Raw genomic sequence first — 15351 nt, 5'->3', positions numbered from 1 at the left:
AATAAATAGCACTAGTAACGAGGAGTTTCCAGTTAAAATATTAGAGCACCAATAAAAGCAAGGGCAATGATAGAGCCTGCTTGCTGGCGAAATAACCTGAAGCGTGGCTGTCAATTAATGCAGCATCAACTTTGCAGCAGCGCATGCAGCCAATGTGTAGAGAGCCCAACAACAGAGAACCAATGGGAGTGCAGCGCGCTGGTATCCGCCGGCCTCAAGCGGCCGTTTTGCTAGACGCCCGCTGCACTCTCTCTCTCCTTTTCTCTCTCCGCCAGCAGGGATTCAGTTAGCTTGCAGCTAGCCATAATACTTGCTCTAAAAAAGTTTGTGTTGCATTTACTATATGATAATGAAAGTTATTTTTTTGGTCATTGTGTCAAGATGAAATATAGCTATCAAAAGTGAATGGAGGGAGTAGAAAGAATGGGCAAATACTGTCAGTGTTTACCGCCAAGCCTGCTCAGGGATACCCTTAGCAGTAGGATTGTAGGTAGGGATCGACTGCTCTGGAACTCGATGGTGCAACGAACACAAGGATTTAGATAGGTTCGGGCCGCGAGGTGCGTAATACCCTACGTCCTGTATGGTTGCTTGTATTGCCTTAGGTGTTGATGTGTTTCGAGGGGGTCCTTGCCCGCCCTTATATATCCGGGGGGACATGGTTACATGGAAAGTCCTAGCCGAGTATAGTTGGAGTCCTACTACAACATGGTCGGGTAGTTTCCTTGTACTACAGCCAGTTCTACGCCTATTCGGGTAGTTACAAGAAAGGTAAGGTAAATCCATGTGTTATCCCTTACTCTGGAACATTCTATGCCTATAAGCAGTCCTGCTGCCCCGGGTCTGACAAGCCCCCGAGCTCTTCGTAGCCGAGTCCTGCAGGCGTCGAGTACTTGGCGAGGCGTCTTTGAGTATTTCAAGTAAGAACATCCTTCTGGTTAATTTTGGGCCTTCCTTCAGATACGTCGAGTAGTCTTCCAAGTACTTCCAGTTGTCCCGAGGCTGTGAGGTGCTCATCTCCCGAAATCTTGATCATATATGGTGCGCGAAGTAGTCGCGCTCCATATGGAGTAGCCCCCGAGCCTTAGGTTGAATCGCAGAATCAGGTTGAGGGTCACTTCAGTCTTTTTCTTTCATTATTTTCCAAAAAACTTTGAAAAATAAATCATTAATATCACATACCCCACAGCCTCCGAGCCTTAAATTTAAATCTTTCTGATTAGATTCAAGGATCTAAAACTCGTGGCATATATCCCTGTTCTGATGGTATATGCAAAACTGCTCAGAATGGGGGATAACCTTTTAACTTCCGGAAATTTACAAAATTGCCACTCGCAATCTTATTTAACCGTGTGGTAATTCTTAGGGTTTCTACCCTTTCTTTTCTTGGCCGCCGCCATTTTAAAATCCAAACTCCTCAAAGTGTTTCCCAGCTCTGTTTGTCTTTCATTAGCCCCTCTCTTAGCCCCCGAGCTAAGATTTTTGCTCGTGACGCTGAGATGGCTCCCAAGAAGAACAAGTCCAAGCTTGATGTCGAGGAAATTCCTGATCTTGCCACGGGATGGAGGAAAAGTAAGATGTCCGATGCGGCCGTGCAAGAAATGGAGGAGATGAAGCTGCTCCAGAGTCGCGCGGTTATCCAATTGTGTGGCGTTGAGGGGGAAGACCGTCCTTATGAAGGTACTCTTGAGACCGTTATGTTCCGCGATTTTGTAGAATGCGGTCTTGCAGTGCCTGTCTCAGAGTTCTTCCACGCCCTTCTTCAATTCTGGGGAATCCAATAGCATCATTTGACCCCACAGTCTATCTTGCATCTTTCTATATTCACACATTTATGTGAAGCATTCCTTGGCATCCTCCCTTATTTTCATATTTTCCAACATTTCTTTTTCCTTGTACCAATCCCTGACGCTAGCAAGCCTGCCGTCGTCGTCGGTGGATGCGAGTTAGTACTCCGTCCTGAAAACCGAGATGAGTACTTATCTTACCGGCCATCTGGTAAGGGAGTCGAGTGGAAAAGTTTTTGGTTTTTTGTCGGGAACTTTGAATCTCCACTTCCTGAGAGAACTCCTGGCACCCCCAAGGCCTAGGCAAATTGGATGAGTGCCGGGCCTGGTGGAGGTCAAGTAACATGCCTCCTTGAAGCTCTTGCAAAATTGAAGAAGAATGGAGTCACTGGAGATCATGTAGTGTTCTCCTTTCTGAGTCGTCGACTACAACCACTGCAACATCAGACACATCCTGTTTTCAGATATGAAGGCACCAAGGATCCATCCAGGATGTCTCCTGAACCCATGGCTGAGTTTGTTTTAATCAAAAGATGTTGCAAAGTACTCAATAACATCTACAAATCCCTGATTCTTCCATCATTGTTCTGGGCTGGTAATCCTCCCGACAAAGTCTGGGTAAGATCCTAGTAAGCATTTTCGAGTACTTTTATGCGTAATTCTTTTAGCTTTCTGATTAAACCACCTCATGCAGAAGAACTACAAATCATGGTATTGTATGCCTCCGTCTCTCACTGATGCCGCCCAGTCTGGTGGCGATAATGAAAAGAAGCGGAAGGCAGCACCTGGATCATTGTTGCAGAGGAAAATATATCATCTCGACAGTGGCCAGTAAGTGCCTTGTTTTCCCTCTTAGTTCCAGTTTTTGTCTTGTGCTGATTCTGATTTGTTCAGGATACAATACCTCCCTGAGCATGAGAAGACTCAGGTTCAAGATTTCTGCAACTGGATAGGAGATAACCCAGAAGCATCTACTCGATCAGCCCCCGATTCGCCAATAATCGGGTTGGTTGAGAGCTCTAATGTTGCTACATGCCAAGAAGTGGGTACTTCTGGCACATCAAATGAAGATGCTCATGGGGTGGAGAAATCTTCCCCATCTACAGAACAAGTTTCTCCACCTGCGGCTGCTAATGATGCCGCCACTACTGCTGCTGCTAGTACTGGTGGAGAGGCTGGAGGGTTGGGTAGATCTGGAGTTCGACTAGTACCCTTCCAATCTCTCCCTTCTTGTGCTCAAGAAGAGTTGGGTAAGGAGCTCTTTGATGATCTCTTGCTTACTGTGGAGAATGTAAAGAAGCTTGCATATTATATGCAGTGGAGCTTTAAATTCACCAAGGTATGAATTCTCCCATCCAGTCCTATTCTAGGTCGAGTAGTCTTTTATCTTTGACTTGTCATCTTTATAGGACATTGTCAACCGGTCTTTCTTGAAGTCTCATGCTTTGTATAAGACCGTAGACAACCGGAACACCCTGATTCAGAAGAATGCCGAGATTGCCAAGCGCCTTGACCAAGCGCTCGATATGCGGAACCATCTTTATGAAGCTAACCGGAAGCATACATGAGAGATTTGGGAATTGAAGCGGCAAGTCAAGGGCCTAGAAGATGAGAAAGCCAAACTCCAGGAGCAACTGCAGACTGCCCAGGCATGTAAATACTCGAAATATACCTTGTAGTTTTTGGCCATTGTTTGCAAAATCATTGGAATGTTCTTTTGCAGGTCCATCAAGTGAACAAGTTCGGCTAGTAGCCGCAGCTCAAGCGATTGTGGACATGGTTGATCCTCAAGAAGGAGAAGCATCGAGTAGTAGATCTCTGGTCGAACGCTTAGAAGAAGCTCCCAAAAAGATTATTGACTTCATGACGGCGACCTCCAAGAACTACCTGTCGCACATGCTTGCAGTTGTAAAGTCTTACTGGCCTCAACATAATTTAGTTCCAGTAGCAAAAGGAATAGCCGCTGATTGCTCAGATCAGGATTTCCTTGGTATTGTAAGGAAACAAAAACGATTGTTGAGGAGATCCTGAAGAACCTGGCAGAATGATCTGCCTGTAATGGCTCCTTAGATCTGTACAGACTTATTTTTGTTGTATAAATCACTGTTTTATCCCATTGATACATTGTCAGAAACTTAATCTAAAATCATAGGATAAGTAGTTGATATACAAACTACTCTAGCGAGCGAGTAGGGTGTTGCTTTGGAGTAACCACCATAGTTTATCAGTTTGGGTGAATCCCGTCGGATTATCCAGATAGAAAAAACTGTATAGAGATATCCAAATGCTACTCGAGCGAGCGAGTAGGTTGTCTAACTTGTAGACTGGAGTAACTATTAAGATTGACCGGTTAGGATGGACCCCGTCGGGTTACCCCAGTAGGACAAATTTTAAAAATATCCAAAATGTACTAAAGCGAGCGAGTAGTTGTGCCTTGAGCGCAAGGCTGGAGTCACCTTTAGAGTTGACCTGTTAGGATGAACCCCGTTGGGCTATCCAAGTTGGACAAACTTGTAAAGATATCCATAAATCTACTCGGGCGAGCGAGTAAAATGTGTCCTAAATAGAGCATAGGGATGTGGCCTGTATAGTTATCCGGTTCGGATGAACTTTTGATAGGTTATCCCGGTAGAAAAAACTGTGTAGGCTATCCAAATTGGGTTATCCAGGTTGGTATGAATCTAAAAAGATTACCCTGATTGGAAAAACTCTTTAATGATAGTAGTCGATCTAGAGAGTACTAGTATGATTGCTGCCTTTAATATAGTCGAGAGGTACTGGAAACCATTACTTTATCAAAGAGATCAGCTGACACCCTTATCATACAACTGAATCAAGGATGGAACTTGCACAAGTGCTCGATGTTCCAAGAGTTGGGTACTTCATTACCGTCAGCATCGGTAATTCTTGTGACACCCCGGCCTACATATAGTATAGGAGAATTTGAGAATCTCTCAGATGAGGCAGAAGAGTTATGCTATAGTTCCCTTTTTCGGATTTATGTCCTAGACAGTTCAAAAGTAATTACAGTTAGGCCCAATTTTTAGCGTTTAGGCCCCTGACCTTTCCAGAAATACAACCCGCCGACCAGTCCCTGTAGTTTTGCGAGTTAGACCCTAGATCTATCCTTTAATTATGTTTTAGCCCCTAGTTTTTGCACAGAAGCCCCTAGAACTCTATTTTTCTTGCAGTTTATCCCTTAGTCCTTGTTTTAAGCCTAGTTTTCGCGTTCTAGCTCCGTTTTAGGTGTTCTTTATGTCCACACGATCGTTGTAACGCGTAGAATAGTTCTAGCTCAGTTTTGTTTGCTGTTTTTTTATGTATTGTTGTACTGTTTCTTAGTGTTTGCCTTTGTTTGCATGTATGTGTATGTGCTGGACTTGTTTTGGCGTTGCGATCGTGAGTAGACGTTGATCCTTCGGAGGAGTACCAGTACCCGGAGCAGCCACCGTATTCACAGCAGTTTGAGCAGTAGGAGAACTTTGAGGAAGGCAAGTATAATATGAACACCACCTATCACTTTTAAATACATTTTCATATTGTATGCCTATAAGGATTTCCTAGCCACATTTATCCTTTATATATCCCTTGGGTTGCATTTTGGTTAGTTGTGCTAGGTGCCGTGCTATAATACACTTGGTCCTTTTTAATTAATTTGATTAATGGTATATGCAACTTAATTCTGAGAGTGGCCCTCTGTGTTCTGTGCTTGAGTGGCTCACGTCTCGTTAAACATTGGTTTTTCTAGAAACTTGGTTTAGGGGGCCAGCACGGTGCTTAGTGCTTGGTTGGCCACTCTCCATAAGGACCGGTTCATAGAGCGACAACCTGGGACAACAGTGCTACCACAAGATTGGAATGGGACGGTCTTGGCTTACTAATTAGGTCTTTTTAGTTTGGAGTAACTTACCTGCGGGGCAAGGGTGGTAAGCTTTTATAGCCCTCGTACTGAGTGGCCTCGTCTATGCTACGTGTCTTGACGCCCACTAGACCTGCTCCATCGTCGCCGATCCAACCCTCGCGGTTACTCCTTACCAACGAGATTCTTTGTAACGGCCTCGCAGTGTGCTTGCTAGCCATCTCACCTAAGGAAGTGTGATGAACAATTAGCGTAGCTCACGACTTGTGGGTAAAGTTGTGCAACCTCTACAGAGTGTAAAACTGGTATACTAGCCGTGCTCACGGTTATGAGCAGCCCAGATCCTCCTTTTGATTAGTGGGGTTATCTTCCTTTGATTAGGGGGGTTCCCTGGGTGGTTTGGTTTGGTTCTCAGTAGTTCATAATTAATTCTGATTAATTACTATGTAACTGGGGTATGGTAATTCATCAACTTGTAGTAAATAGGTTTAATAAAATTTTGCCAAGATTAAAAGCTAATGCAGTTAAGTCAGCCAACCTTAGAGCCTCATAGTTTATGTTATACTTGTTGAGTACAAGCTGTGTACTCACACTTGCCTCCTCTACTCTTTTTCCCTTGTTCTTTTTGGGGATACTCTACTGCTACTTAGTTCCCGGCGACGCGGAGGAGTTCACCCGGAGCTACCAGGAGTACGAGGACTTCTAGGCGTTCGTCTTCCAGTCGACGTCCCTGTGGCGCCCAGCTTCCGAGAGTTTCGTACTTGTTTTACGCTTCCGCATACTCTATATCAGACATTTGTCATTTATGTAATAAATAACATTTGTACTCACTTTATTATATCTTTTTACATGATATATACTGTGATATACTGTTCATTCTGTTGTATATATGTGTGACTTGATCCTGGCACGTATATGATTGCTCGGTTTATGTCCTTTTGTAAACCGGGTGTTATAGTCATCTAGAAGAGTGATTGATCCGTGTGATGCGACGTCGACAATGGTGTACGGTCCTTCCCATTTGCTTCGAAGCTTCCCATGTCCAAATAACTTAATCCTGGAATTAAAGAGTAATACCTTATCTCCTGGCTTGAACTCCTTTTGCTTGATCCTTTTGTCGTGCCACTTCTTGGTCTTCTCTTTATAGATCTTGGCACTATGGTATGCTTTGTTCCTCCATTCTTCTAGCTCTAATAGTTGTTGTTTTCTGTGCATTCCGGCTTTCTTAAAGTCCATGTTGAATCTCCGGATTGCCTAGTGTGCCCTGTGTTCTAGCTCGACAGGCAGGTGGCATGTCTTCCCATACACTAGCTGATAGGGTGACATGCCCAGTGGTGTTTTGTAGGCAGTTCGATATGCCCAAAGTGCATCGTGTAGCTTTGTCTTCCATGATTTCCCCGTCTCTTGTACGGTCTTTTGCAGAATGTTTTTGATTTGTTTATTTGATGTTTCTGCTTGACCATTGGTTCGGGGGTGATATGGAGTTGCAATGTTGTGCTCTGCTCCAAGCTCTTTGAGAAAGTTTTAGAAGGTCTTATCAATGAAGTGAGACCCTTCGTCACTTATCACCATCCTTGGTGTCCCAAAACGAGGAAATATGATCTCTTGGAACATCCGTCAAGCATGCTTGGAGTCGGTCGCACGGCATGGCATTGCTTCTACCCATTTGGACACATAATCAACTGCCACCAGGATGTATTCGCTGTCATAAGACTTTGGGAATAGTCCCATGAAGTCAATGCCCCATACATCAAATAGTTCTATTTGGAGGTTATTTTGTAGGGGCATTGCATCTCGTGCAGTAATTCCTCCATGCTGTTGGCATCTTCTGCATCTTCGAATGAAGTCTTTGGTGTCCTCGTACATGGTTGGCCAAAAGAATCCACTTTGCCATATCTTGGCCTGAGTACGGTATACACTATAGTGTCCACCATAAGGTGCTGCATGACATTTCTCATTGATTCTCATTCCTTTCGCTGTGGGTACACATCTTCTTAGCAGGCCATTAGCACAAACTCTGTAGAGGTACGGATCATCCCACAAGTGATGTCTACTTTCGTAGATCAACTTCTTCTTGTTTTCTCCTGGTGGTACATACCCTGCAACCATAAAATTCACAATATTCGCATACTAGGGTGTGGTGTCCGTTACCTTCATGAGCATGTCATCTCGCAGGAAGTCATTTATCAGTAGCTCCTGCATGTTAGTGAAATGCATACGCGACAAATGATCTACAACAAAGTTTTCTACTCCCTTTTTATCCTTTATTTCAATGTCAAATTATTGGAGTAGAAGGATCCAACGTATCAAGCGTGGTTTAGCATCTTTCTTAGTGAGCAAGTATTTCAAAGCAGCATGATTGGTATAAACAATAATCTTTGCTCCTACTAAGTAAGATCTAAACTTGTTGATAGCAAAGACAACGGCAAGGAGCTCTTTTTCAGTGGTAGCATATTTTAGTTGAGCTCCTGTCAAAGTCTTGCTAGCATAAGCGAACGCGTGATGCTTCCTATCCTTAGTCTGGCTGAGGACGGCCCCTACGGCGTAGTCACTAGCATCACACATGATCTCAAAGGGCAGCATCCAATCTGGAGGCTGGATGATTAGCGCCGAAATGAGTGCCTTTTTGAGAGTGTGAAAGGTAGCGAGGCACTCATCATTGAAGTCAAAGGGCGCATCCTTAGCTAAGAGGCTCGTGAGGGGTCTAGCGATGTGAGAAAAGTCTTTGATGAAACGGCGGTAGAACCCAGCATGGCCTAGGAAGCTACGAACTCCCTTGACATTGACAGGAGGTGGAAGCTTTTCTATAACTTCAATCTTAGCTCGGTCCACCTCTATCTCACGTTCAGAAATATGGGGCCCCAAGACAATGCCCTCGCGGACCATGAAATGGCACTTTTCCCAATTAAGCACCAAGTCTTTCTCCGCGCATCGTTGTAAGACCTTATCTAAATTCTCAAGGCAATGATCAAAGGTTTTTCCATAGACGGAGAAGTCGTCCATGAAAACTTCCATGATCTGCTCAATCATGTCCGAGAAAATAGACATCATGCACCTTTGGAATGAAGCGGGTGCATTATAAAACCCGAACGACGTCCTACGATAGGCGTACGTTCCATAAGGGCATGTGAACGTGGTCTTACTTTGGTCATCGGGATGGATGGGGATTTGATGATAACCGGAATAACCATCAAGGAAACAGAAGAAGGAATGATTTGCAAGCCGCTCCAGCATTTCATCAATGAAGGGCAGCGGGAAATGATCCTTCTTTGTAGCCTTGTTGAGTTTCCTATAATCTGTGCACATCCTCCATCCAGTAGGGAGACGTTGAGCGATCAACTCATTCTTCTCATTAGGGACAGCTGTCAACCCTCCCTTCTTAGGCACTACTTGAACGAGACTGACCCACTCACTATACGGCACGGGGTAGATAACTCCGGCGCGTAGGAGTTTCAGGACCTCCTTCTTAATGACTTCCCTCATCGCATTGTTCAACCTCCTTTGAGGTTCCCTAGAAGGTGTGATATCTGGTTCCAAGGGGATGCGATGGGTACAAAGAGTTGGGCTAATTCCCTTCTGATCATGGAGGGAGTATCCCAGAACGGCTTGATGTTTCTCTAGGATGGTGATTAGTCTCGCAGATTCTTCTTCTGAAAGTTTATCACTAATGATTACTGGGGACTCGGTATCACCGTGTAGGAAGGCGTAACGGAGGCCTACGGGTAAGGGTTTCAATTCGATTGGAGGTCTATGGGCGGTCTCAAACTCGGATATGTCTATGGGTTCTGTGGGTTCATCCTCCTCTTTAATAAACATTTCAGCATCTTTTTCAAGGAGGGATTCTAGTGAGTCAAAAGGGAGAATTCTCGTAACCTCCATGATCGGTTCAGTCCCAAGGGAAGGTTCAGCCATAGAGTTTGTGGCTCTAGAGATTTGGACAGAAAACGTTTCCTTCCCTAGACGGACATCGAGCTTACCTTGAGTCGGAGTATCCATGAGCAATTTTTCAATGGGGTGCCCGATCATGAGATCGAAGTCTTGGACATCGAAAACATGAAAATCAAGGATCACATCGACGTTCTTGTGCTTAACAGTCACGTTCTGCAAAAATCCCAATTCCTTCTAGGATTTCTCTAGAGGAAGTCTGGAAGGTTTTGTCAGTTTGAACCAACGGCTCATCTCCCAAGAGTTGGAACGCGCATTCACTGGAGATTATTTTGGCCCCGATAGTGGGACAATAAAGAACGTCTACCGGGGTTCCCTGTATGTTGCAAGGAATGGTTGATGGAGGGGCGTTGATCCGGAGAACTTCCGGTGAGAGCTCTACCTCCCTTGACCATTCACTAGCCATAATGGATGTTATCTTCTTAACATTTTCCCTAAGGAATGTGGCTTCTATAGGATCCGTGGAGGGGATGGGAACCGACGGCTTCCTTGTGCAAGGATAGTTCGAGGTGTTTCCGAAGTGTTCAAAAAGATCATCCTCGAACTCGAAAGGAAACTCCGAAGGTTGAAGTTCTTCCTCCAGAGCCTGTGGTTCAGAAAAGGGTTCTAGAGCTGAATCTAGAGTTATGGGAGGTAAAGGATCAGATTTGGCTGCTAGAATATCCTCATGGCTTGGTGTACACTCTTCGTTGGAGGGTTCGGAGTTGGCAACGAAGGAAGTGTTTTCGGTGATACGATCTAGGATTTTCCTTCCTTCGGATGGAGTCTTGTGGGTAAAGGATCCTCCAGAGGTAACGTCAAGATAAAAGGCGGATTCTGTGTCGAGTCCGATGTAAAAAATGTTGAAGAAACACATGATCGGGTATCGACAGGTTAGGGCCAGACATTAGCAGAAGTGAAAATCTGGCCCAAGCCGCACCAATGGATTCCTTATCATTCTGCTGAAAGCAGAGGATATCCCTTCGTAGTGCGACGATACGGGACTGGGGGAAGAACGAGAGACAAAACTTGTCTCTAAGTTCATTCCAGCTTCCGTTCACGCTGCCTACGGTATATGTGTACCATTGTTTAGCCTTCTCAACAAGTGAGAAGGGAAACAATTTCTACTTGAGGGTATCGTGTGACATGCCTGCGATGGCACGACATGAACACACTTGCTCAAACTCCCGCAAATGATGGTATGGGTTTTCGCTATCTATCCCAGAGAAGGAAGATTTCTGAACCAAAGCGATTAGTTCGGGGCTGAGCTCATAGCTAGATGCAAGAATTGGGTGTTCGGATTTTGGTGGCTCAATGAGCTCACCCTTAGGAGCGGGGAAGCTTAGGATAGAGGGCTGCTCCATGATAGAAGGGGTGAAGATAGTGATAAGAACAAAAAGAAAAGATTTTTTTTTGAAAAGATAAGATACGAGGACGACTAGGCAAGAAGAAAGATACAGCAACCGCTCCCCGGCAACGGCGCCAGAAAGCTTGTTGGGTATTTTAACGATGCGAATAAATCCGCAAGCGTACGGATACCGTTGTAGCTTTCACCCGTGAGTATTCAAGGGTATCGTATCCACAGGGAACGTGTGTGCACTAACTTCTTACTAAGTCGGTCCAAGGACACACCAAGATAAGTGGCGGGGATAGAGAGGAATCCTGAGGTAGCACTAAGGATGAGTTATGGTCGATCTCTCGGGCTAGATACTCACTTCGGGCACTGGCTTACCCCTGAAATGATCAGGAGACTCCGGCCAACGGCTCTACGCTATATCCGAACGTGGAGGGCTACTAAGGACCAACATGGCTGTCACCACCTGTGGACTACCTCACAGACCGTGGGATATAAGGCAAACGAAGATAACCCTTAGCCTAGACACCAAGTCTATGCTATTGATTACTACCGTAGTCTAACTACGTTTGGTACCCCGTAGCAAACTACGGTACTCTGTATAAAACAGAGCGACGAACCCGCGAGTAAGAGAACTGATCTCACTCAAAGATAAGTACTATGCAAGAATAGAGAATCACAAATACTAACTTTACTCTGAAAGAAGCCAGTATCTGTAGAGGTACAAGCTTGAACAAGAACACCGACAAGCCGGCGCTTCCCCGAAATACTTCTCACTCTCCTCCTTTATTCTAAACACTAGCGAACTAGCGCGTCGCCTTTGCAATGTGGCACTACTCTACTCTCTTGGATGGTGTGTGAAATGAGGGGTGAGAGAGGTCCCCTTTCATAGCCTGAGGAGGTCGGTTCCCGCCGTATGCATATATGGAAGGAATCAAGGTTGAGTAGGCGCTACTCCTCCCCAAGACGCACCTGGACGGGTGCCCGTCTGGGTTTGGGCGACCCTAGGGGTCGGCCGGCCCCAGACGGCACTCCCCCAGGCCCTCCTTCCTCTGGCTAGCTGGAAGGTGGGCCCTAACCTTATCCCTTGGGTGCATCTTGCTTGGCACGCCCATTTCCTATGGTTTGTGGGCCCTTTTTGTAAGTGTAACGCATGACTGGATGTGTGCCTTTCTTCTGCATTCACTTGTCTTTTCCCTTGCATTTCGACTGTGGGTGCCTACAGACCATGATTCACCAAAACTCGTGGAACTTGATTAGATATAAGCCCCACAACTAAGTTTGGTGATGAAATGTTATGAAAAGCTGCAGGGGTTGACGGCTGATTTTAGGACTTAAGGGCCTTCAACAACGACGTCGTCAACATTAGCTTCAACATTGCGATGTAGCTGATCGGCAAAGTACAGCTGTATCACGCGCTGGTAAGTGGCACCAGCATTCTTCAACCCAAAGGACAAGGTCTTGTAGGCGTATGCCCCATAAGGGGTGATGAATGCCGTCTTGATTTGGTCTTCTTCTTTTAGGGCAATCTGATGATAGCCTGAATAGCAGTCGAGAAAGGATAATAGGATGCATCCTGTTGTGGAGTCGATTACTTGATCAATGTGGGGTAGCCTGAAAGGATCCTTTGGGCAATGCTTGTTTAGATCGGTGTAGTCAACACACATCCTCCACTCGTTGTTGTTCTTCTTCTAGACGAGTACAGGGTTGGCTAACCATTCGGGATGATAGACCTCTTTGATGAACCCTGCTGCGAGTAGTTTTGCCAGCTCCTTCTTGATGGCTTCTTGCTTGTCCGGGGAGAAATGCCGTAGCCATTGCTTCTTTGGTGTGGCTTTGGGGTTGACTTTCAGGGCATGCTCGATCAACTCCTTGGGCACCCCTGTCATATCCGCTGGCTTCCACGCGAATACATCTCGGTTGGCCCTAAGGAAGTTGACGAGCTTGAGTTCCTATTTGTCGCTCAAACTAGCTCCTATGATGGTGGTTTTGGAGTCATCTCCCTCTTGTAGCTGAATAGTCTTGGTGCCTACATCACCGGTTGGCTTAACCGACGACTGGCTTGGCTTCTTGGAAGGCATCGAGTCCTTGTTGAGTGAGAGTTCCTTGGCGGCAGCAAGTATTTCACAGACAGAGCTAGGGACTCGAATTGTGGCAGCATGATCTATTGCTTCCTTGTAGCACTCGAAGGATTTAAGGAGGTCCCCTCGTAGGGAAAGGACTCCTATATTGCCCGGCATCTTGAGGAGCAAGTACACATAGTGTGGTACTGCCATGAACTTGGCCAGTGCCGGTCTTCCCAGTATGGCGTGGTAGGAAGATTCAAAGTCGGCTACTTCGAACTTGATGTACTCTGTCCGGAAGTTGTGTTCTGTACCAAATGTGACCAGAAGGGTGACCGAGCCAATTGGTGTAGAAGAATTTCCGGGAACGATGCCGTAGAACGGGGCCTTGCTTGGAGTAAGCAGACTCATGTAGTTGAGGCCCATTTTAGCCAATGTACTTGCAAAGATCAAGTTGAACCCGCTTCCGCCGTCGATGAGTACTCGAGTGAGCTTAGATCCTTGAACGACCGGATCGAGTACTAGTAGGAACTTTCCTGGTTCAGAGAAGCTGGTCCATTGATCCTCCCTAAAGAAGGTGATAGGGCTCTCGCTGTATTTTAGTGGTCTCTGAATTGCTGGCTCAACTGAAAGAATTTCTCTTAGTAGCTTCTGGGCCCGCTTGGAGAAGCTAGGATCTCCTCCAAATATGATGTTGACGACATTTTGTTGTTGTTGGAACCTATCAGGGTCTTTCTTGTCATCCTCGTCATCCTTGTTCTGCTGCTTCTTAGGAGTCTCTGGTGGTGCCGACTGGAAGGATTTGCGCAGGATCGTGCACTCCCACATTGAGTGGTTGCTCTTGGGGTCGATTGGGCACCTTTTGTTATGAAGGATCTTGTCGAACTGATCTTACGGCTTTTCCTTCTTCTTACCACGCAGAGTACGATCCATAGTACCGACAGTATCGTCAGGCTTGCGCTTGCGCGCAGGATCCCGCTGGTTGTTGGGCCCTCCATGATCGTTGTGATGCTTCCCGTTGTTGTCGTTATTACGGCGCGGGAAGCGGCTGCGTTCTTGCTCCTCTTCGTCTGCCCAGTGCTGCATCATGTCGCGTAGCTCCACTACTATCTTGGGGCGATTACGCCCAAAGTCACGGTAGAGAGATTGGACAGTAATGCCACTCTAGAAGTAGTCGATGACATCGTCGTTCGCGACGTTGGGGATGGTGGATCTTGTGTCGAAGAAGCGCTTGATGTAGGATCTAATGGATTCGCCTTGCTCCTGCTTGCACATAGACAAGGTGTGTCGAGTAGCTACTCGATGTAGGGATCCTTGGAAGTTGTCGATGAAGGCCTTCTTGAGGTCCTCCCATGAGTGTATGGACTTGCGCGCCAAGCTCTCGAGCCACGTCAGAGGTGCGGGCTCCAGGGCCATCAGGAAGTAGAGGACCTTGGTGTTGGTGTCTCCTCCTGCAACACTAACAGCGGTCGAGTATAAATGTAACCATTGAGCAGGGTCTTGCTTACCGTCGTACTTCTGGATATTTGTTGGTTTGAAATCCTTTGGGTACTCGGCGTTGTTGAAGACGCTGCTGAGGGCTGGAAAGCGATCAGAATTATCTGCAAGCTGCGCTCGGCGTCTTGCGTTGATAATGTCCCGAGCGTCCATGCTGGAATCGGCTACTTCTTCTCGGTTGTTGTTGTTGCGGTTTGGCTGCGGCCCAGGGGCTTGGTTAGCTGGTGGCTGGCCACCCCTGGGGTGATGGTTGCTTGCGACTTCCTAATCCTCTTGGTTTCTTTGGTTTTGCTGCTCCGGACGTTGTTGGCGATGATGTCCTCCGGGGATACGACTTGCTTGAGGTATGACTATCGCGGTAGCCCTTGATCGGGTGCCATAAAGCGAGGACAAGGGGTTTTATCTCTCAAGTTGTTCGACAGCATTTTTGGCGAGGTGTATGACGCGCTCCATCTCCGGGTTTTAAGGCATCTGCATGAGTCGCAGGGTTGCTTCTGTCATCACGGTGATACGAGTAGTGAAGACTGGATCCGCGACGTTGTTGAATTCGTTGTTGAGGTTACACGGGGGAAGACGAGCACGCTCGGTAGCTCGAGCCCTGCGTTCTCCTTTATGTTGATTTGTTGCCCTGCGTGCTGTGCGAGTAGCTTCGTCCTCATCTTGTGGGGCGTCTTGGGTCAGATTGTCTTCTGAAATCTGATCTACAGTTTTGTTGGGGTCATGATGACTGGGAGCGCCTCCTCCTTGCTAGTTGATGACAGAAATCAGGCATTCGGGGGAGAAACTTTCTAGATCTGATTCGTAATCAGCTAGCTCAGTTCCCCCAAACCCAGTTTCCCTCTCAATTGTTAGGGGAGTGCCGTGCTG

The sequence above is a fragment of the Panicum virgatum genome, chromosome 4N (genome assembly GCF_016808335.1).
Source record: "Panicum virgatum strain AP13 chromosome 4N, P.virgatum_v5, whole genome shotgun sequence".
In the NCBI taxonomy this organism is placed as follows: Eukaryota; Viridiplantae; Streptophyta; class Magnoliopsida; order Poales; family Poaceae; genus Panicum; species Panicum virgatum.
Note: the sequence above shows the minus strand (reverse complement) of the source record.